The sequence below is a fragment of the Pelodiscus sinensis genome, chromosome 11, assembly GCF_049634645.1.
Source record: "Pelodiscus sinensis isolate JC-2024 chromosome 11, ASM4963464v1, whole genome shotgun sequence".
NCBI lineage: Eukaryota > Metazoa > Chordata > Testudines > Trionychidae > Pelodiscus > Pelodiscus sinensis.
In genome coordinates this window covers 10,842,985-10,866,542 of record NC_134721.1, presented here as the reverse complement: position 1 = coordinate 10,866,542, position 23,558 = coordinate 10,842,985, and the positions used below count along the sequence as shown (strand labels likewise).

General features: G+C 49.0%; 1 pseudogene; it reads right to left on the bottom strand.

Moving 5' to 3' along the window:
• Window positions 1–407: 407 nt before the first annotated feature.
• Window positions 408–1,989, bottom strand: LOC102444505 (zinc finger BED domain-containing protein 5-like; annotated as a pseudogene).
• Window positions 1,990–23,558: the final 21,569 nt, after the last annotated feature.

Genomic DNA, 23,558 nt, shown 5'->3' with positions numbered 1-23,558 from the left:
AAACTTTTCGGCATCACGCCCCCCTTTTGATTTTTGAGAAACCCTCATGTTCTCCCACCTCTTCTTTACCCTCATCCAACCCCTCTTTTAACAAAAAATTCAATTTGTTATTTAAAATTAAAAATATGAACAAATAGTTTTTCTTGGCACAAAAGTTTAATAAACATGTTATTTAACATAAGAAATAGCAGAAACAAAATGAATGTAATGTGAAGGATGATGCTGCATTTTCTTCACGAGTTGGGAAATCCTAGGTTTGAAAGATGAAAGTTTGCAACGCAAATCATTTTAGACATCCAGTCGATTTCTTTGTTTTGTTTTTAATGTGACTAAACTTGAAAAGCTTTTTTCACAGAGGTACGCTGATGAAAATGAAAGACTAATACGTAGCGCTTCTTCTCCAACTTTCGAGTACATTGGGAAATATTTTATCCAAAATTCCTCCAAGCTTGTGTTTCAAAACCATCTTTCACACTTGAATCATATTTTATTTCGAGTGCTTGTTCTTGCAGTACTTCTGGCAATGAATTGACATCAACATTGAATGGATTTCGTACTAATTTATGAATGGGATTGCCAGAAAAGTTATCAGGAAAATAGCGGATGAATTCATCAGCAAGGCAGTCCAGATGAAACACAATTTTGTTCTTCACATCCTCTTTACAAACTTCTTGGAAACCTTCATTTTCAGCAAGAGATGAAAATGTCAGAAAAGACGAAAAGTTAGGCGTCTGCGGTTGTGCTCGATGTTCCCAAAGCTGGATTTTTTCCGTAAATGCTTTGATGGCATCGTGGTGCACTATGTTTGCAACATTGTTTCCTTGCTGCTTCAAACTGAGGTTGTTCAAAGATTCAAAAATGTTCACGAGGTATGCCAGTGAAAGTTGGAACGTTTGGTCCGTAAATGCATGATATAACTCTTCTTTCTTCTGTTGCTTGAGGAAAATTTCCACTTCGTCTTTCAGTTTGAATAATCTCAAAAGCATGTTACCTTTGAAAAACCATTGTACCTCCATGTGAAACAAAAGTTTTATGATCTGCTCCCAAGTCCATGCAAAGAGCATCAAAAAGTCATGTATTTAAAGCACTGTTCTTCACAAAATTGACAACTTTTTATGGCCAAATTCAATGAGTTACGTAGGTCATCTGGAAGGGTTTTAGCGGCCAATGCTTATCTGTGTATGAGGCAGTGAATTGTGGTTACAGCTGGATTTTTTCCTTTCACCAACGTCACAAATCTAGAGCGAGAACCAAGCATTGCTAGAGCACCATCTGTGCATACACCAACCAGTTTTCCCCATGAAAGTCTATTTTCTTCAAAAAAGTTGGAAATTGTTTTCATAATATCAGAAGCCTTTGATGTGGTCGTCAATTCCTTCGAGAAAAAGCAGTTTTCACAGTTCCATTGTTAATGAATCTAACGTAAACAAGCAACTGACAGCATTGTGCTACATCAGTGGTATCATCGCACTGAAATATGAAAAAAGGAGAAGCAAACACTGACTGCACTACTTGAAGTTAAGTTTTGCCAGCTCATCGATGCGACGTTTCACAGAATTGTCAGAAAGTGAAATTTCCAATAGTTTTTTCTTGCTTTCAACACCAACCACAATATCAGCTGCTTTCAACAAGCAAGGCTTCACAAAAGTTTCTCTGTTTATGTGAGCTTTCTTGGCTTTAGCGATGAACAATGACCGTTCATAAGATGCTTCTACCGCTTTGAGCAACGCTTGATTAAAAGCTCCAGAAGTGTCCAGCTTCATGCATTTCAAATTTTGAAGTTTAGAAGCAAAAAACTTTTGGTTCCTCTGTCAAAGCGCTGAAGTTCTTTGTCAAGTGTCGCTCAAGACGACTAGGTCTCAAGGTGTCATTTCTAAGAACTGTGTGGCATACTACGCATTGAGAATGATCTGTCCGGTTTTTTTCTATAACAGTAAAGCCATACTTAATGTAGTCTTCATCGTACTTCCTTTTCTTAATTGCAGCCATAATATATTAATTTTAAAAATCTATACAAATTATTTAAAAAAATTATTGTGTTGCCCCTCTGCACCAGGGTGAATTTCACCAGTAGTGAGAAATTCTTCATTAGGTAGCTCATTTTTGTTGAGAAATTCAAACCAACATTGGGAGAGATGAGGTAAATGGAGATGGTTCCTCCATTAGGAATTTATGGAACACTGAAAGAAATTGTTCTTATCTATCTATCTATCTATCTATCTATCTATCTATCTATCTATCTATCTATCTATCTATCTATCTATCTATCTATCTATCTATCTATCTATCTATCTATCTTATTGTGTCCTGCTTTGGAATGAATGCAGGAAAAAATATATATGCTGATTTTTTAAAACTAAAGATCCATTGAAATCCCACCTCAGACCATCAGCTTGCAACAGGCAAAGCAATGATAAGTCCACTGATTACAATGTAAAATTCCCAGTGGAGCCAGGCTTGTCTGACCCATGCCATGTAAATTACGCATACCTACTCTGCCTTGCGAGTTAAAAACAGTAGCCTTAGACATCATGAACATTGCCCTCGTGAGAATATTTTTTATCAACTGGTCCATACATATCCCTCACATCTTTCTACAGATTATGACATCATCTATTTGGTAGAGATGACACTGATTTTTAATTTGCTCTCACCCATAGGGCATTTCTACACTAGGAAATTACTTTGAAATAACTAAATTCGAAATAATAACTCCTGAAATAACTATTTTGAAATAAGCTTCTTTCCCAAGGAAAGTAGAGGATATTATTTCAAAATAACCAGCCCCTTATTTTGGAATAACTGGCTTGGTAGTGTGGGCACTCTGCTTGTTATTTCAAAATAAGGGGAATTATTTCAAAATAATTTCCTAGTGTAAACATGCCCATACAGTTTTCTGTCCTAGGTGTGTATATGAAGCTTATGTTAAAAAAAAAAGCTTTCTGGGTTTGGGTGGCATGGGTCACAGCATTTCACAACTTCGTCATATTAGGGAGGCTCCCACCATTTTGTTTCATTTGAAGTCTCTCCAATTTTACTCTGTCTTATAACAGTGGTGAAACAACTTCCTAAGGACATTGGCAAAACAGGGTCCCACAGCTAGAGATAACAACGGTAGGGAATGAGATCTGGTGTCACTCTGAGGCTTTTGAGAGCCAGGGCCAAAATCACAAATTAAAGGCCCCTCGCCTTTCCAAAAAAATTACCAGTGAGATGGCGTGTGGAGGGAGAATCTGTCCCAAACTCGCACAATAGCAGTGGCTATTACTTCAATTGATTGCTCATGTCCATTCCACGTAGGTGTGCGTGCGCCGTGTCCACAGATCATGGAAAGATTTTTCCCTCAGCGGTATCTGCTGTGCCAGCTGGGGAACCCCCTGGAGTGGCAGCGCTATATTGGTGCATATATACCTCTGCTGGCCCTCCACCCCCTCAGTTCCTTCTTTCTGCCCGTGACAGTCGTTGGAACGTGCTCTGCTTGCTCTGCAAGTGTGCCTTCCCGGTTCTCATTTGTTCCAGTTCTTGTTCTTCTTGTTCTCAGTTACAGTTTAGTTCAGTTGTTAGCATTAAATACTTAGCAGTTGTTAGTGATAGTTGTAGTGTAATTAGTTAGGGGTTCGTGTCTGCGTCCCCGAATGCTCCGTGTGGGGCATGCCAGGTCCCAAGACTTCAAACCTTGCACCAGGTGTCTGAAGCCGATGCCCTGCGGGGACCCCACAAAGCCTGTCTCAAGTGCTTCGGAGAAGCTCATCTAATGGACAATTGTAAGATCTGCTGGAGTTTTAAGCCCCATACTAAGCCGGAGAGAGACTCCCAGCTGAAAATCCTTCTTATGGAAGAGGCTCTCCATCCGGCACCGGCCACCCAGAGCGCACTGGCCTCGGGGCGGGAGGCACTGGAACATTCGCATGCCTCTCCGGCGCTGTGGCACACCGCAGCCCAGCACTGCTCTTAGTCCCCTGTGCCGCAGAAGAAGTGGAGACCTAGCGGGGCAGATCTCTGTCGAGGCACGCGCCGAAAGTGCACAACAGGCAGGGCACTCTGGCCACTGCACCCAGGGCACCGGCTTCTGCTCAGCACCGGTTGAGTCGGTTCTACTCCCATTACTTCCTGGTTCCCAAGGCTAAAGGAGGCTTTTTCCCCATTCTGGACTTCAGGAAACTCAGTCTGGGAGACTGGTATGCTGCCCTCAATTTGAAAGACGCTTACTTCATATATCCATCACCCTGTGTCACAGATGCTTCCTCCATTCCATGGTGGCCAGGACCATTACTAATTCACTGCACTCCCTTTTGGCCTCTCTGTGGCTCCCCAGGTTTTTACCAAATGCATGGTGGTGGTAGCCACTTTCCTCTGAAAGCATGGAGTTCAGTCTTCCCCTACCTGGGCGATTGGCTGGTTCGGGGACCCTCTCCCGCCCAGGTAATGGAGCATATATCCCTAGTTCAGGCAATCTTTTTAGACCTGGGTCTCCTCCTGAATGAGGCAAAGTCCACCCTGGTCCCTGCCCAGACAATAGAGTTTGTGGGTAACCTGCTGGAGTCTACAGTAGCCATGGCCTCTCTGCCCAGGGCTCGGTTCTTAGCCATCCTGCGCCTCCAGGTCTCTCCCATGACAACAGCCAGAAACTGTATGAGGCTCCTTGGATTCATGGCAGCATGCATGTACGTGGTGCCGCATGCCAGGCTCCGACTCCACCCTCTACAGCTGTGGCTAGCTTGGGTGTACAATCCAGCCTTCCACCCATTGGACATGGTGGTGACAGTTCCAGAGGCTGTCCTAGCCTCTCTTGATTGTTGGCTCCAGGAGGTTGTGGTCTGTACTGGGGTCCCATTCTCTCGACCTCTGCCGTTGCTCCAGCTAGTGATGGACATGACCGACACTGGATGGGGAGCTCACATCGGGGACCCGAGGATGCGAGATAAGTGGTCCCGGGCAGAGCTATCCCTTCATATAAATGTCAGAAAGCTGAGGGCAGTTTGCCTTGCGTGTCGGGCATTCCTTCCCCAGCTGAGGAACAGGGGTTGTCCTGGTCCTGTTGGTGTTCTCCATAAACAAACAGAGTGGTGCTCATTCCCCCTCACCTGTTTCAGAAGGCCCTTCTACTCTAGGAGTTCTGCATTGAGCAGGGTATTCACCCAGTGGCCTTGTACCTCCTGGAGATCCAGAACACCCTGCCGGACTTGCTCAGCAGGTCTTTTTCGGGTCATGAATGGTCCCTCAGAGTGGACGTCATCCTTCGCATTTTCCAGAGGTGGGGGTTTCCCTCCCGGACCTGTTTGCAACCCACTGAAACAGGAAGTGCCCCCGTTTCTGCTTCTTTGTGACTCACAGCCTTGTGGTCTCTGGGAGACGCTTGCCTCACCCGTTGGCCTCCGGGTCTGCTGTCTGTGTTTCTTCCCTTTCCCCTGGTGCTCAAGGTGATCCTAAGGGTCAGGGAATTCAGGTCCTCCCTCATCCTGATAGCACCGGCGTGGCTGAGACAACATTGGTTCACATCCCTCCTGAGCCTCTCGATAGAGTGGCCAGTCACCTTCCTGATGTACCCAGACCTGCTATTGCAGGACCATGGCAGGCTTTGCCATCCCAACCTGCAGTCCCTGTGCCTCATGGCCTGGAAGCTCCATGGTTGATGGCGATGGAACATGAGTGCTCGGAGCGGGTCCAAAGGGTCTTGTTGGGGAGCAGGAAACCTTCTATTAGAGCCACATATTTGTGGTCACTGTCTACTGCTGTGATGTCATTCCTCGGTGCTTTCTACTAGGTGGACACTCCAACAAGTTTAACTCGGGTGTCTTTAGCAGTTAGTATACACACACACTCGCTCTCTCTGACTGACTGACTCACTCACTCCTAGGGTTTCCTGTAGGAACGATCTGTCTCTCCCCTACTTCTACCTGACTAGAAGGCCATGCTCCTCTCTCTCTCTCTCACTGAGTTTAAATGACCACACCTGCCCCAGTAATGTAGCAGAACTTATGCAGTACCTGTGTGCAGGATTCTGCCCTTTGCTATTTTAACGGGGCAGGTCAAGAAAAGGGCCCTACCTCATGTGCTGAGTGGTTAGATGTTTTCCAGTTTCCCCGTTCTGGTTAGGATGTAGCGTTCGTGCTTGATTCCAGCCAAATGTGATGGAGAAATTGCCAAATCCACAGCACTGACCTCCTGGGGTTTCTGCCAAAGTGTGTATGCTGAAGGGGGCAGCTGGCATCTTTCTTTCTTACTTAGCACACAGCCTGTGTGTCAGGGACAAAGGGGGCTCAGATGTCAGGGTGAACAGGGTGAAATAAAACTCTGAATAGCAGAGAATAGAACAGAAATTTTCGCTCAAACCTGGGGAGAATATCTTGCAAGAAAAGCATGTGCTCAGACCCATATCTGGACCCTAACCATGGGTCAGTTTTGAACCACAAGCTCTGACCTAAATGCTAACCCAGAGCCCAGTCTGATCCAAACACTCTTTCCCGTGCCAGTGTAGTGTCAGGGTCCGTCTGTGAGAGCAGCCACCCTTTCAATAGGCTGTCTCTGAACTCAGACATTTATAGCTGAACTCAGTTAACTCCTTTTGTACATTAAGCAAGTGCTTTCCCCCCTCTGTGGGTGAGAATGCATCAAGAAACTTGAGAAAGGGCACAGATGTTGTGCTCGCTTGTACTGGCTCCTGGGGCTAAATTGTGTGACAATGGGAAGGGCCAAAGGGAGGTTAGGCGTAAGGGCAAAGAGAGGACAGAATGATTTATCCCAAGTCAGCGCTGGGCAGAGGATATCTTTATCTCTGCAGGGCCCCACAGCTGACTGATAGAACCCGGCTCTTGTTCTCTTGATAAGCATGCATGTGGCGTGTATAATTCTTCTGGAGGCTTCCTTCTAGGCTAACTAGTGATTTCTGCACACATTATGCATTTGTAAGATAAAAGATAATGAGACTCCATACATTTCCTGGCAGAGGTTCCTTACTAACCTTTCAATTGCTCCCAAAATGCCCTTATGTAACCTCCCCAATAGAAACAGATTAGTGGTCTTAATTCTCCTCTTATCACAGACAACACCCATGGGAAGCGAGTTCAGTCTTTCTCTTCCCACCCCCGCTTAGGGATTTGTTTCCAGATGAGATCATAACGGAGAGCAACTTTGGGCTGTAATGCCAGATGGGGACGTGTCCAGAATGTAGTCCAGTAAATCTATCTATATCAATAGGTAGAGATTGAGAGAAATCAAAGAAGCAGGCATGCCTTTATAGTAGAGGATCTTAACCGGACTAGGGATGTAGAATCTTAGTTAATTGGTTAAACATAGTTTAAGTGGTTAACCAATTAAAGGGAGTGCGGGTGGGAGGGGGGTGCTCCAGCCCAGCTGAGCCTACAGGGGACCTGGGCTCCCCATGGGCAGAGGCTGCTCTGGACACCGGAGCAGCACGTGCATGAGGGGCACCCAGGCTCTGGACACTGGAGCAGCCCATCTGCAGCAGCCCCCGTCCTGGGGCTGGAGCAACCCCCTACCTGTAGTGGATGGGGGAGTTGCTTCAGCCCCCACGGGTTAACCAGAACTGATAAACCTTTCACATCCCTGATCCTGAAGCCACAATAACATACATTATTTTATCATTGACTGATATTGCATTCAATGGAGCCAGGCCTGTTTACACCAGTTGAGAATTTAGTCCTTACAGAGCTAGGCGTTACAAATCTCTGCACTCACTAATGATGGGTATGTAGGCCCCCTGAGAGTGAACCCAGAGCCTGGCCGTACACTGTATACCGAAGGGTTGTTCTGGCAGGGCAATAAGCTGAGGCCTGGTCTATACTTACAATTTAGATCCTCACAGCTGCAGTGTGACAATTCCACAACCTGGAGCACTGGAACTATACTGACCTAACCCTCATGTAGACGCAAATTGGTCGATGGACGGACACTTCCAATTCATGTAGCGACTGTTGTTTGGGGAATGGACACATCTCTTCTGTTCGGCTGTGTCTAGACTACAACCCTCTTTCGACAGAGGGATGTAAATTAGACACTTGGAAAGTGCAAATGAAGCGGGGATTTAAATATCTTGCGCTTCATTTTATTTTTCGAAAAAGCGCCATTTTGAAAGTAAAGCCGAGGTCTAGACGTGATTCTTTTGAAAACGGCAGGCTTTTTTGAAAGATCCTGTACTAGGATCCTGTGCTAGGAGTACTGGATCTTTCAAAAAAGCTTGCCATTTTCGAAATGGCGCTTTTTTGAAAAAGCATCATGACGTGATTATGCAAAGGAAGCATGGGATATTTAAATCCCCGCTTCATTTGCACTTTTGAAGTGTCTAATTTACATCCCTCCATCGAAAGAGGGATGTAGTCTAGACACAGCCTTACCGTGGTCTGCGTCTGCTCTACTGAGCGACTGGTCTCCATCATTTTACGGGCCTTCTTTTGTTTCTCATTTCCTATGCTTGATGCACTGTGCAACTCCCGCTGGTGGGATCTACTTTATGAGTGTGCACAAATATCAGACTCTTCCTGTTTTAAACTAATTCACTGGGATACTGTGTCATGCAGGCAAAAAAATTTCTGCTTACAGCCAATAGGAAGGTTTCTAGTGTTTTTGCTTAATCTAGGGGCTGGCAGATAGACTCTGCTTCTCCAGAGACATTGCTATGCAGCTGTTCAAATGCCAGAATATTGCCAAATTGCTATTGATTTTTCTAGCAGGGTCTCTGAGATGTAGGCAAGAGAATTGCTCTTTAGCCCGGCTGCATGTTGTGAGTAAGAGACAGTCAGCAAAGTGTAATTAAAGACGCCAGTGTGCCTTGTGGAGTCAGTGTGTGCTATGCATTTTCTGGGGCTGTCTTTCTCCCGTGTGCATTGGTACATCTCTGGATTGCTCCTGCAGAACAGCGATTTGGGGCTTTGGGGTGTCAATGAGATCAGGAGACATGTGGAGGTGCTTGTGCATAGAAATAGGCTTGAGGGATTTCTGCCAAGCAGAAAGGTAGCACTAAGATCTAACAGAGGAAGATATGTTACTTCATCAGTTCTCCCAGATGGGTATGTTAGAAGATTTTCTCCATTCCTGAAAGCAATTTTCCCCTTGCCCATTCCCACTTGTTTTTGTCGTCTTTTCTGCTCAGACCCTTTGTTCCGTGTATTCCGCTTCTTGAAGCGGATTGTTATGTAACTGTCTCACATAAATGAAAGCACCTGTTGCTATAACTACATTGCTCATACATTCAGCCTGAGCTTCCACATGTGTGTCTTTTAGGGAGCTCCCACTGGGGAGAGAGGATGCAGAAGGTTTCATGTTCCTAGAACTGGTATTAACTATGGTGAGACTGGGTCTTGGTACCAAATTCTGGTAGGTTTCTTTCTGGATCCCAAGAGAATTCAGTGAGTCACCAAGTCCTAATTTTCTGCCATTAGATTCATTTTAAAACCCCTGGCAATTCATAAACCTTGCACCTCTACAGCTGTAGTGATCTTCCAAACTTCTCTAGCACTCAGAGTACTTTAACAGACTTTACCCCAGAATGAGACCAGTTTGTGTTTGTGTTTGACCTACATCAGGGTGGATTCAGCCCACCAAGCATTTTGATCTGACCCATGGATGAGGTTGGGGCATGGGGTACTTACTTGGGGCCACTTCCATTTGGTAGGGAGGGCAGGTACGTCTGCACAGCCTGCACTGCTGCACATTTGCCTGTAGGAACCCCCCCCCCCCCCAGCAATGATTGGCTGCAACCCCTAAGGCCCCTTTCTTAATCCGGCCCTGTTGACAAGGTCAGGCCAGTAAGCCCAATGTCAGAACCAGGCAAATTTGTTGCAACTCTAGTGAAGAACAGAATGGTGAGCTGCATAGCTGAACCCACTGTGGTGAGAGAGAATCAACCCTGCTTTTGCTTTACCAATCTATTAGAATGCCTTGAGGAGGTTAACAAGCATATGAGCAAAGATGATCCGGTAGATTATGGTTTACTTGCACTTTCAGAAAGCCTTTAAGACAAGGACCCTCACCAAACAAGCATGGTAGACATGGGCTAGGAAGGAAGATCTTCTCATGGATCTAGTAATTGGTTAAAAGATAAGAAGCAAAGAGTAGGAGTAAGTGGTCAATTCTCACAATGGAGAGAGGTAAATAGCCCCAAGGAACTGTACTGAGACCTGTGCTGCTCAACATATTCATAAATGAGCTGGGAAAAGGGGATAAACAGGTGGCAAAATTTGCAGATGACAACATTACTTTGGGTAAGTTCAAGGCTGAGAGTGAAGACTTATAAAGGTATCTCACTAAACCCGGTGACTGAATTTCACCTGGCATTTTATGTTGTGTGAACCAATACACCCTGGAAAAAATAACCCCAACTATACATGAAATTAACTGTTTTAAATTAACCGATGCCACTCAAGAAAGATCTTGAATCATCCTTGAGAGTTCTCTGAAAACATCTGCTCAATGTGCAGTGGGTGTCAAAAAAGCTAACAAAATATTAGAAACTATTAAGAGAGGGATAGATAATAAAACAGAAAATATCATAATGCTGCTACCTAAGTCCATGATACTACCCCACCTGGAACACTGTATGAAAATCTGGCTGCCTATTTCAAATGATCTATTATAATTGGAAAAGGTACAGAGAAGGGCAACAAAAGTGATTACGGGTATGAAACAGTTTCCATATGAGGAAAGATTAAACAAGTTGGGACTGGTTAGCTTGAAAAAGACATCATTAAAGGGGGATATGATTGAGGTCCATAAAGCCAAGAAAGGAGTGAAGAAAGAGAATTAGGGAAGTGTTATTTACCCCTCCACATAATACAAGAACTAGGGGTCAGCCTGTCCAATGAAGAGGCAGCATGTTTAAAAAAACCTAAGGAAGTATTTCTTCACATAAATGCACAGTTAACCTGAGGAACTCATTGCCAATGGACATTGCAAAGGCCAAAAGTATAACTGGAATCAAAAAAGTTTTAGGTACATTCACAGAGGATAGGTCCATCATTGTTAGCCAAGATGGTCAGAGATGCAATCCTATGCTCTCAGTATCCCTGGATTACTGCAAATTGCCCAGTTGTGTTCATTCCCTCTGACACACCCAGCCCGGGCATCAGCAGAGCAGTTCTTCCCTATATGCAGCTTCATAGGGCACCCAAAAATGTGGGGAACCTCTGGGTTTTAATGTCCACCTCCCCCCACATCCCTGTTCTGTGGCTCCGCTTCCTCGGGAGAGGATCTAGTTAACTTAAAAGTGATATAGCCTGCCAGAGCTATTAACAAAACACTGAACCTGGGACAGAGCCGTGCAAGTGGTAAGGAAGCCATTAAACAGGCATTTCCCAAGCCCAGATACAGACTGTCAGTTTCTGAATTTACTGTGTTAGTCGACAGAACCTTCGTTTAACGTTTGCTTTAAAAATATTTCATGAGTGTGTTGCTGAAGAGTGTTAAATCATCTCTCTAAAAAATCATCACCCATTCCTCCAGCTGCTGTTGGGGGTAGGGGCACACATTTAATAGTATATAGGAGCCCCTAAATCTTCAGGATGGCCATGGTTGTCAGAGGCAGTATACTGGGCTTGTCCGGTCATTAGTCTGATGAGGATAGCTGGTCTTGTATTATCCACAGAGCAGTAAGGGAATTCCTCAACCTCAGGGCAAGACCTTGACTTTGCTCCCACGTGAAGGCAGGCCGGCCATCCACCATCTACTGGCCTGGCTTCGGTGGCTTCTTTGTGGTGGAGCTCAGCAAGAATTGGTCAGGATTGACATAAAGCATCTTCTGCCCCTGGCTTTCATAGAATCCTAGAGCTGGAAGAGACCTCAGGAGGTCATCAAGTCCAGCCCCCTGCCCAAGGCAGGACCAATCCCAACTAACTTTTCTCCCACTTCATTTGTCACAGGCACAGTCTCTGAGCCACCAGGACTGGGAAGGGCAGACAAATGGGCTCATAGGAGTGGCTATATGGACCGCGAAGGACAAAAGTTTGTTAGAACATCCCAGGAGACTATGGGCAGAGAGCTCTGCCGGCTGGAATCATAGAATCGTAGGAATCCTAGAACACTAGAACTGGAAGGGACTTCGAGAGGTCATCAAGTCCAGTCCCCTACCCTCATGGCAGGACCCAGTACTGTCTACACCATCCCTGATAGACATTTATCTAACCTGCTCTTTCGGAGCATAAAGCCCTCTGAAAAAATAGGAGTTATCCATGGAAGGTTGGCCACTGAGCTAGTCCATTGTGCATGGTCATGCAAGTGTGGAGCAATTCCTGACCAAAAAACAATTCCATACTTCACCCTGAATGCCTTATTTGGTGTGGTTTAGAATCAGCTCCTTGTTACCTTGTTGGTTGTATCCACCTGTTGTCTCCTGCCGTGTGCTTATGCTATGAGATCTTTGGGGCATTGACCATCTTCTTGTTATACAGCATCTAAGCACTCTGGGGCTCTAATTCTTGCCTAGGTCTTCTAGATGCAGCCCCAGCAGTGATACGACATATCAGTGATTAGTTAGTGAGGGGTAAAGATGCAACACTGTTGCAGGAATTCCTGATGCACTCTCGCTTGGCTACAGGACTGGCATACCTTGAGCAAGCCAGTTTCTATAAAAGGATGCATGGCTATGATCACAACAACAAATGTGATGGATATTTTGAATGGTAATGAATTCTAAGACTAATTACTGAGCATATGTCTACACTACGGGACAAAGTCGAATGAAGATACGCAACTTCAGCTATGTTAATTGTGTAGCTGAAGTCAAAGTCACTTAACTCGGCTTTTGGCGCTGTTTACACTGCAGGAAGTCAAAGAACACTCTTCCTTTGACTTCCCTTACTCCTTGTGAAAGCAGGGTTACTAGCATCGACCGGAGTGCCTCTCTCATTTTGAATTAGCTGTCTTAACTAGACCACTCATTCGAATCCTGGAAGATCAACAGCTCCGATCTTCCTCTGTAGTGTAGATGTACCCTGAGAAACCTAAGTGTAGAGGCGACCACTCGTCCACAAGTGGGATTGAACCTGGGACCTCAGGGACTAAAGCCATGATCCTCTACTACCTGAGCTAAAAGCCAACTGCCTCTTAGTTAAGGCTGTAGAGCAGACTTTGTGTTCCCTTTCTCGGTGCCTCTGTGTTACATAAGCATGGATTAAAAGGTCCTCCAAGACAGGTAAAAGCTCCTGATGGGCCAGTTTTCTAGCTGGAGTAAGTTGGCATAATTCCATTGAATTCAATGGCCTATACAGATTTACACCAGCCCGCAATCTGTTTTTAAATGGCTAAAGATTGTGCTTTCCTCACTTAGCTGCAGCCTAACTATAAATAAATACAAAAGCATTTTAGCTCTGTTCCTGCGTAAGCCTTGAAGTGATTCCTTTGGAAAAGGCTTAGCTCAGTCTAACTGCAGAATCTGTGAACTTCTAAGAATCTTTCAAAGATGGTGTCAAATACAGGCTGCCAATAAATACGGCAGGAGCATATGCAGAAGGCTTAAGAGTCTGTCTCTGCATAGCTTGAGGGCAAACGCACTGGATATTGATGTTTGTTATGTAGGGGATCCTGCATCATTTTTTTCTTCATGCTCACTTGCAAAGATTTCTTTGTTTGGTGAGGGGGGAAAATACAACCACGCTTTTCGGCAACACTTTGAACTCAATACTAAACTATTGAAGGATTAGCTTGTGGTACACTGGGACACTGTTACTGTGCAGCTGTTTACTATAGTGAGCATTTTTGCAGTGCTCTAGGACTGTATGGTGCAACAAAAAGATAGAAGCAGGGCCCTGCCTCAAGGAATTAAATCTAAGAGCCAAGGAGGCAGTGTTGCCTGGTCCTTAGAGTACTGTTCTGGGACACAAAAGACTTGGTTCTATTCCTAGCTTTGTTGCAGCGAGACCTCGGGCAAGTCACATCCTCTCTCTGGGCCTCATTTTCTCCAGCTGTAAAATGGGAGCAATGACACTTATGTCATTGAAATCTATTGCAGAAAAGTGCTAGCTAAGAACTAGGTGGTGGTGTTATCCTGCAATCCCTCCTTATACAAGGTATCAGTGGGACTAATTGTGGGTGCAAAGTTGGGCAGATGTACTCTGAATGCACGTGATTACTAGGTGCTGAGGAATGTAGGCTTGGTGATGGGGGCCAGCATGGATTGATTCTGAGAGAGGTTTTGTTCTGCCCATGACTGTCTTAATGGTTCTTCTCTCTCTCTAGAAGGGGGAGTTGAGTTACTCTTCTGTTTCAGCTACCAGTGCCAGAGCTAAAGGGACAGTGCAGTGATGGGTGTGTGGCATGCTGGCTACAGCAAAATAATGCACTGTGCAAACACCAGACATAGGGCTGGCACGGTGTACTGCCCCACCCACCGAAAGACGAGGGGAACCAGAAGTCACACTGTGATTGAAACACACCTAGGGGCAAAGCCATGATGGACCCCAAACACTGCAAATTCTCAGGGACAAGGAGCATGGGTAGTCAGGTGCTTAGCACATTAGTGGATGTGCTAAATATCATCATTAATAATAATAATAAAATAGGGATAATGCTCATGATGTTGGAGAAAAGCACTGTCAAGAATAGAATAAACAGTTTCTGTGGTGGTCAAACACCTCTACTATGGGGCTTGGCTGGTGTTTAACCCTTAACACGCTGCAAGCCAGATAAACGTGTGGGAGATTTTGTACATGCGTCCACAAGGTTGACTGATCATAAAATGATTTTATTGCTTCATGTACCCAACACCATGAAGAGCAAATAAAGACATTTCCTGTATTTCTTTTAAAGCACAGGCATTGACTTCTCTCTCCACTTTCCTAAGATAGACACAATAGAGCCATATTGCTGTCAGGCACTGGATGGGGAGTTTGAAAACAAAAGAGTTCACAGTGCTAGCACAGAAGAAGGAAGTCTGTGTTTTAAGACTTACTTGCAAAACTTATTCTAATCCCAGATTTAATACCTGACATCGCTTCTGTCAGCATCAAGTCTGCTGCATAAATAGGGAGGTGTGTACAAGGGAAGCTGAGCACAGATGTTTTGATGAATACAAAATAGTTATTTAGCAAGCCCCCAGAACTGGAGGCAAACTGATGTTAAATGGAGCAGCTGTTAGCTTTTATTTCACTCTAGCAGCTTATCAGAGATCATCTCCTCAATCAAAGGCACTTAAAAAATCTTTGACAATCAATTCATATTCTACTGCGTGCGGGGGATAAAAGAATTACTAATAAGAGACCTCGCATGATTGCCTTTGTAATTTCCTTTCTATAAGATAAGTTTAGCTCCCAATTTGTAGAATACAACACACAGGACATAAAGTTGTTGTTTTATGCAGAAAAACATAGAATAGACTGCTAGCCCATAAAGAATTCAATTTTGTGATTCATTAAACCTTTATTCCACGTTTCTCTATCACGCCCGTTGAATACATAATTCCAGACAGACATGGCTGGTGAAAGGCTGTTCCTATTTTTAGCATAGAACTGTGCCTATCCAGCAATGTGGGAAACTTTCAAAGCTGACAAGAGCAGAAGATTCAAAATATGGCGGTACCAGGGGACCAATGTACGATCACAAAAACAAATCATACACTGTGATGGCCCTCTGAAATCAAGGTAAAGACCATGAAAAAATAGAAGTACTCCGTTTTCTCATAGCCACTCTGACATTTTTGTTCTGCAGAGCATTTTCTGAAGAAAGCACCAGCAGGCTCCCAATGAAATCAATGGGGGTTTTGCCATTTTTTGTTCAATGGGAATAGGATCCGATCCAAACGACCAGTAGAATTTGGAAACATGATGGACCCTGATCAGAGAACTTTGCAGACAGGCCATTTGACAGTCAATGGCCCCCAGGCATGCACAAGCCGCGGATACGATCTGCCTGCTTTTTGGGTGGTACTGCGCCTGCGCTTGATGGTGCCCCGTGAGCAGCTGGCTGCACAGCTGGGCGTGCTGTTCTGGCACAGCCAGGACTTTTACCTACCCATCCAGGAGTGTTACCAACTGTCTGTCTGTGTAAACCTAGAAGCCCTTGTCCTGCTCACTACCCCTTCCCTGTCTCTGAGGCCCATGTCTCACCCTGTCTCACCCTGTCTCTGAGGCCCCGCCCTTTGGTTACTGTAGCCTCCCTCCCTCCATCACTCACTCTTCCACCCCTCACTGACGTTCACAGGCTGGGACAGGGGACTGAGGTGTGGGAGGGTGAGTAGAGTTGTGGCTCTGGGAGAGAGTTTAGGTGCAGCAGGGGGTGGGTGGTAGATGCCCTAGAAGGGAGTTTGGGTGCGGGAGACGATTCGGGCTGTTTGGGTGTGGGACAGGATTTGGGCCATGGGAGGGAGTTTGGGTGCGGGAGAGGATTCGGGCTGTAGGAGGGAGTTTGGGTGCGGGAGAGGATTCGGGCTGTGGGAGGGAGTTTGGATGCGGGAGAGGATTCAAGCTGTGGGAGGGAGTTTGGGTGCGGGAGAGGATTCGGGCCCTCGGAGGGAGTTTGGGAGCGGGAGAGGATTCGGGCCCTGGAAGGGAGTTTGGGTGCGGGAGAGGATTCGGGCCCTGGGAGGGAGTTTGGGTGCGGGAGAGGATTCGGGCCCTGGGAGGAAGTTTGGGTGCAGGAGAGGATTCGGGCCTTGGGAGGGAGTTTGGGTGCGGGAGAGGATTCAAGCTGTGGGAGGGAGTTTGGGTGCGGGAGAGGATTCGGGCCCTCGGAGGGAGTTTGGATGCGGGAGAGGATTCAAGCTGTGGGAGGGAGTTTGGGTGCGGGAGAGGATTCGGGCCCTCGGAGGGAGTTTGGGAGCGGGAGAGGATTCGGGCCCTGGAAGGGAGTTTGGGTGCGGGAGAGGATTCGGGCCCTGGGAGGGAGTTTGGGTGCGGGAGAGGATTCGGGCCATGGGAGGGAGTTTGGGTGCGGGAGAGGATTCGGGCCCTGGGAGGAAGTTTGGGTGCAGGAGAGGATTCGGGCCTTGGGAGGGAGTTTGGGTGCGGGTGAGGATTCTGGCACTGGAAGGGAGTTTGGGTGCGGGAGAGGATTCGGGCTCTGGGAGGGAGTTTGGGTGCGGGAGAGGATTCAGGCTCTGGGAGGGAGTTTGGGTGCGCGAGAGGATTCGGGCCCTGGGAGGGAGTTTGGGTGCGCGAGAGGATTCAGGCTCTGGGAGGGAGTTTGGGTGCGCGAGAGGATTCGGGCCCTGGGAGGGAGTTTGGGTGCGGGTGAGGATTCTGGCACTGGAAGGGAGTTTGGGTGCGGGAGAGGATTCGGGATCCGGGAGGGAGTTTGGGTGCGGGAGAGGATTCAGGCTCTGGGAGGGAGTTTGGGTGCGCGAGAGGATTCGGGCCTCGGGAGGGAGTTTGGGTGCGGGACAGGATTCGGGCTCTGGGAGGGAGTTTGGGTGCGGGAGAGGATTCAGGCTCTGGGAGGAAGTTTGGGTGCAGGAGAGGATTCGGGCCCTGGGAGGGAGTTTGGGTGCGGGTGAGGATTCTGGCACTGGAAGGGAGTTTGGGTGCGGGAGAGGATTCGGGCTCTGGGAGGGAGTTTGGGTGCGGGAGAGGATTCAGGCTCTGGGAGGGAGTTTGGGTGCGCGAGAGGATTCGGGCCTCGGGAGGGAGTTTGGGTGCGGGACAGGATTCGGGCTCTGGGAGGGAGTTTGGGTGCGGGAGAGGATTCAGGCTCTGGGAGGGAGTTTGGGTGCGGGAGAGGATTCGGGCCTCGGGAGGGAGTTTGGGTGCGGGAGAGGATTCGGGCCATGGGAGGGAGTTTGGGAGCGGGAGAGGATTCGGGCCCTGGAAGGGAGTTTGGGTGCGGGAGAGGATTCGGGCCGTGGGAGGGAGTTTGGGTGCGGGAGTGGATTCGGGCCGTGGGAGGGAGTTTGGGTGCGGGAGAGGATTCCGGCACTGGAAGGGAGTTTGGGTGCGGGTGAGGATTCGGGCTCTGGGAGGGAGTTTGGGTGCGGGTGAGGATTCGGGCCGTGGGAAGGAGTTTGGGAGCGGGAGAGGATTTGGACCATGGGAGGGAGTTTGGGTGCGGGAGAGGATTCCAGCCCTGGAAGGGAGTTTGGGTGCGGGAGAGGATTTGGGCCGTGGGAGGGAGTTCGGGTGCGGGAGAGGATTCGGGCTCTGGAAGGGAGTTTGGGTGCGGGTGAGGATTCTGGCTCTGGGAGGGAGTTTGGGTGCGGGAGAGGATTCGGACCGTGGGAGGGAGTTTGGGTGCGGGAGAGGATTTGGGCTGTGGGAGGGAGTTTGGGTGTGGGAGAGGATTCGGGCCTTGGGAGGGAGTATGGGTGCGGGAGAGGATTCGGGCTTTGGGAGGGAGTTTGGGTGCGGGAGAGGATTCGGGCCTTGGGAGGGAGTATGGGTGCGGGAGAGGATTCGGGCTTTGGGAGGGAGTTTGGGTGCGGGAGAGGATTCGGGCCTTGGGAGGGAGTTTGGGTGCGGGTGAGGATTCGGGCCGTGGGAAGGAGTTTGGGTGCGGGAGAGGATTTGGACCATGGGAGGGAGTTTGGGTGCGGGAGAGGATTCCAGCCCTGGAAGGGAGTTTGGGTGCGGGAGAGGATTTGGGCCGTGGGAGGGAGTTCGGGTGCGGGAGAGGATTCGGGCTCTGGAAGGGAGTTTGGGTGCGGGTGAGGATTCTGGCTCTGGGAGGGAGTTTGGGTGCGGGAGAGGATTCAGACCGTGGGAGGGAGTTTGGGTGCGGGAGAGGATTTGGGCTGTGGGAGGGAGTTTGGGTGTGGGAGAGGATTCCGGCCCTGGAAGGGAGTTTGGGTGCGGGAGAGGATTCGGGCCTTGGGAGGGAGTATGGGTGCGGGAGAGGATTCGGGCTTTGGGAGGGAGTTTGGGTGCGGGAGAGGATTCGGGCCTTGGGAGGGAGTTTGGGTGCGGGAGAGGATTTGGGCTGTGGGAGGGAGTTTGGGTGTGGGAGAGGATTCGGGCCTTGGGAGGGAGTATGGGTGCGGGAGAGGATTTGGGCTGTGGGAGGGAGTTTGGGTGCGGGAGAGAATTCGGGCCGAGGGAGGGAGTATGGGTGCGGGAGAGGATTCGGGCTTTGGGAGGGAGTTTGGGTGCGGGAGAGGATTCGGGCCTTGGGAGGGAGTTTGGGTGCGTGAGAGCATTCGGGCCCTGGGAGGGAGTTTGGTTGCGGGAGAGGATTCGGGCCCTGGAAGGGAGTTTGGGTGCGTGAGAGGATTCGGGCCCTGGGAGGGAGTTTGGGTGCGGGAGAGGATTCGGGCCCTGGGAGGAAGTTTGGGTGCGTGAGAGGATTCGGGCCCTGGGAGGGAGTTTGGGTGCGGGAGAGGATTCGGGCCCTGGGAGGGAATTTGGGTGTGGGAGAGGATTCGGGCCCTGGGAGGGAGTTTGGGTGCAGGAGGGGTGAGGGTCTGGTGCTTATCTTGGGCAGCTCCCTAAAGTAACTGACACACCCCTCTGGCAAGGGCCCCTAGGCCAATGGGAGCTGCAGAGTTGACATTCAGGGTGAGAACAGTGCACAGAGACTTCCCCCCCTCCTCAGGGGCCACAAGGACGATGCTGGCTGGCCGCTTCTGGGGCCGATATCAGAGGATCCCTGCTTTAGCCCTGCTGCGCTTCCAACAGCGGCCATGGGCCTCCAGGTCCTTTTAAATAGCCATTTGCCCTCTCCCCTCATCAGTAGGCCCTTCCTCTGGCTGGAGAGTGCAGGGAGCAGACGAACCTGGACCTGCCCCAGCCGGGAAACATGCACCCTTCCCCTGGCTGTACCCACTGGAGCTGTAGCAGCCATGGAGAGGCGCTTCTCACCTGGCACCAAGTTGTGGCGGTGAGACAGGGCTGGGGTAGGCCTCTCTTCCCAAGGCAGCCTGCACCCTGAACCCCTCATCCCTGGCCCTAACCCAGAGCAATGACTTAAATGAAGCCTGGACATTTTTATTTTATTTCCAAAACACAAAAATTAATGGTGTTAAGGACCTGAGCAATGCCGGGTAAATCTTCTAGTTATAAACAATTTACGAGGAAACAGACATTTATGCCCCGAGTCACAAGGAGCAGAGCACGCCACTGAGCATGGAATGACCTTGCTGTTACGCAGTCGGACGGTAAAGGGCAGAAGATGTTCACTTTCCAAATTTCTTAGCCACCAAAGGCCAGAACCCCAAAGTTATTTAGGCACCTAACTCCCACCGAGGGCACGTCCACACTGTGGCGCTAGCTCGAAATAAACTATGCAAATTGCATAGCTTATTTCGAGCTTATTTCGAGAGAGTGCCAAATTTCAAAAAAAACTGTCTACACAGCACCAAATTTTGACATACACCACTACTCCGACAAGTCCCTCAATCTTCGTGGAATGAGGTTTACCGGGATGTCAGAATAGCGTGCCCGTTATTTCGATTGCATTTCGAAATAATGGGCATGCTGTCAAGGTGTGGAAAACGCTATTTCGGGATGCCAGACGTATCCCTCAGTCTGGATGTACCCTGAGGGAGAGGCTTATGTACCTCTGAGGCTCTGGACTCTGGGCCCAAGCTACCCTCATCAGAACAGAAGAAGGAAATTGGTGATGGCAGCAAGAGAGGAAAATAACTAGCTCCATATATTTCTCAGGGATAGGTTGGGATTATATTGACTGAGCTTCAGTTCAAGGCACCCACAGGCGCTCTTATGTAACACTGCACACAGGAAGGTATTATTATCTTGAGGGTAATTAAAGCGGGGTTGATTGAGGCAGGGAAGTAACAGAAGCTGCATACAAGGATGCCTGGCAGAACACAGGCTGTTCCTTTGAATCGCCTGTCGTGATTCTCATGGGTATTACACCAGGCCTGTTTCGGAAGGGCCTGGGAAGTGGGGCTCCATCTCTGTGAGCAGGTTTTTGGCATGGGACTTCATTGCTCTGAACTGTGAATTTGCAGTAAACATCAGCCTGTGTCTTAATCCGCCCGGATTGTGTTTAATCCATTTGTTGGAGCGGCAAGTGACTGATGCGTTCTGTTTGAAAACCGACAACTCACTTAGGATTATGCCACCAGAGGCAGCATGTTAGCTGAAAAGGCCACAGGACACTGCTGCCCTGGGGGTGTTAGAGGCGGAAGGATGCTCCTCCTGGCTGTGAGGCTGTTTGCCAGCACTGTGGCATGGGTGCACAGGCTTTGTGATGCTTTCTGGGCGGCTGACACTCCCCCGCCGGTCCCTGCTTTGTTCGGGGGGAGCCGTTGGCAGCTGTGCTGCTTTTGGCCCAAATCGGTCCCCTTTGAACTCAATGGCCATGCCCTCCCTGACTTCAATGGCGGCACATTGGGCTCTTTTGTTTGTGAGCTGAATTTATGAGCAGAAGGCAAAGGAAAGGTCGGAGTGCAAAGATCAAGTGAGAGATTGCAAGGCACCTTGTGCACTAGGCCCACAAACAGCCAAGCCTGCTTGCTGACGCGGTGCAGCTGGAGCAGAGAAATGTCCCCAAGCGCCAAGCTCTCGCAAGCCTGAGTAGGGCCGCATTAAGGGGGGAGCTAGCTGGGCAGCTGCCCGGGGTGCCAACCTATGGGGGACGTCTGATGGCAGCTGTAAGGGGCACTGCGTGCCCAGCCACGCAGCACCCCTTAGAGCTGCCATCAGGTGCCATGCACCCAGGGCCGGGGGCCGTGCGGTGCCCCTTAGAGCTGCCATCAGGTGCTGCGTGCCCAGGCCCGGGGGCCGTGCAGTGCCTGATGGCAGTTCTAAGGGGCACAGCATGCTGGGGGGGCGGGGCCACACATGCACCGTGCGCCTGGGGGCGGAGCCAGGAATGCATCGCACGCCCGCTGCCTGGGGTGCAGGAATGGCTTGAGCCGGCCCTGGCCTGAGACAGTGCACCTTTCAGCCTGTGGTGAGATCAGCCTGCTGCATTTAAAGGGGTGACTCTCACCATGAGGCAGCCAGGTTATGCGGGGCAGGGATTTGCGCAGCCTGGGAGGCAAGCTCAAAAACGATGTGAGGAAAGCCGTCTCTTGCCTCCTAGTTCTGGAGTTGCTGGGTCCCCATCTGGTCCTTCAGGCTAAATTCAGACTAACCTGAAGGCCATCAGGGCCATTCTGTCCGATCCTGCTGGTTTCCATCTGTGTCATTTTTTCCTACTGGTATGACTAAAGTGACAGGCATGTGTAAGCAGGGACTGAAGGACTGCTTGCAATGCAGCTAACTGAAGTTGTTTAGCCCTGCAAGATAATTAACTGTTGATATGTAAATACAGCTCATGCTGGGATGGGGATGGGGAAGGAAGCCAGGGTGTGGTTATTTAAGTCCAGTTCAAGCCGAGCTGATGGAGGATCGGTTGTTAGAATGGAACGTGGTGTATTGTAACTAATTTGGCTGTTTTGGAGACACAAACCATGCTACCCCTAAATGTAGGAACTGTAAAATATGACACCAGGGCTTGCAGGAGAGACATGATCATTGTAAGAGGTCTCAGATAAACAAGCCTCCCACTTCCAGAGTTGAGTGAACTGAATTGGGGGAAGGGGCTTGAGCCAGCCTGCTTTATGCTTGCCAGGTGTGAGCTGTAAGACTGGTTCAACCTGTCTTTTCCCCCTCCCCGTTCTAAGGATAGCCCTAAAGCAGACTCTATAAGGAGTCTCTCTGTTATTCCAGTGGAAGCTGGAATCTTTTGGCCAGCCTAGGTGGTGGCTAAGAGTTGAAATCACTAAGAACTTCACCCGAGTGCTGGCGGCTCCCCACCCACCCTGCCCCACTGCAGGGATGAAGTTCAGCATGCAGGGTGGGGAGAGGAGAGGAGCCACTGGTGCTTGGGGCTTTAGCGGTAGAAGCCTTGAGCGCTAGCAGCTCCTCCCCCACGCCTTGTAAGGGAAATACGGGACAATGTGCCCGTTTTTTTTTTTAAGTCGGGACGCCAAGAGGAAGGACAGTCCCAGTAAAAATGGGACGGATGGTCACCCTATTCAAACCCTATCACCAGGGAAGGAACAGCTTCGTTTTGTATCTGGCCGTTCGAATGAAGCCAAAAGTTGGTACTGTGAAGTTCTGTGGGTTTATCAGGCTCAGTGGAAAGGCCTGGATCAGATGGGAGAGCCAGGGAGACTTGGCATTGCGGGCTCAGATCTTCTAGTGCCCGTGTCTGCTTGGCCCTGATCTGGCACCAGGAAATGAGTCAAAGCCAGTGAATCCATCCGTTGGAAGACTTGCCCCGATTATAGGAATTCTTGAACACAAGACTAGCCGGATTGGGTCAGCTCATGGGTGGTGCATGAAGGCAGGGCTGGGGAGGCCTTCCAGTCACACCCCCAACCCAATCCCTTCTGCCCAGGCACGATCCCTCCAGCAACAGGGGGAGGTGGGGTAGCGCGCGGCCCCAGGATATAGGCTACGGGCCTTCGGTCTGCCCCAGTATGGCCATTCTTATGGTCTTATCTAGATGAAGAACCCTGATGTTAGTGGTGCAGCATTATTGTTTAATTTGTAATGTATATCTAGTAATATATGACTTCTTCTTAGGGCTGGAGGGGAACACAGGCTGCCTTCCGGCTTCTCCCTGGGGCCGGCCCGGGCGACAGGGGACATATGGCCCAATTGGCAGCTTTTACCTGAGACCAGCCCAGGGTGGAGGAGGCCACCTGCTGGCTTCTTCCCAGTGTGGCAGGG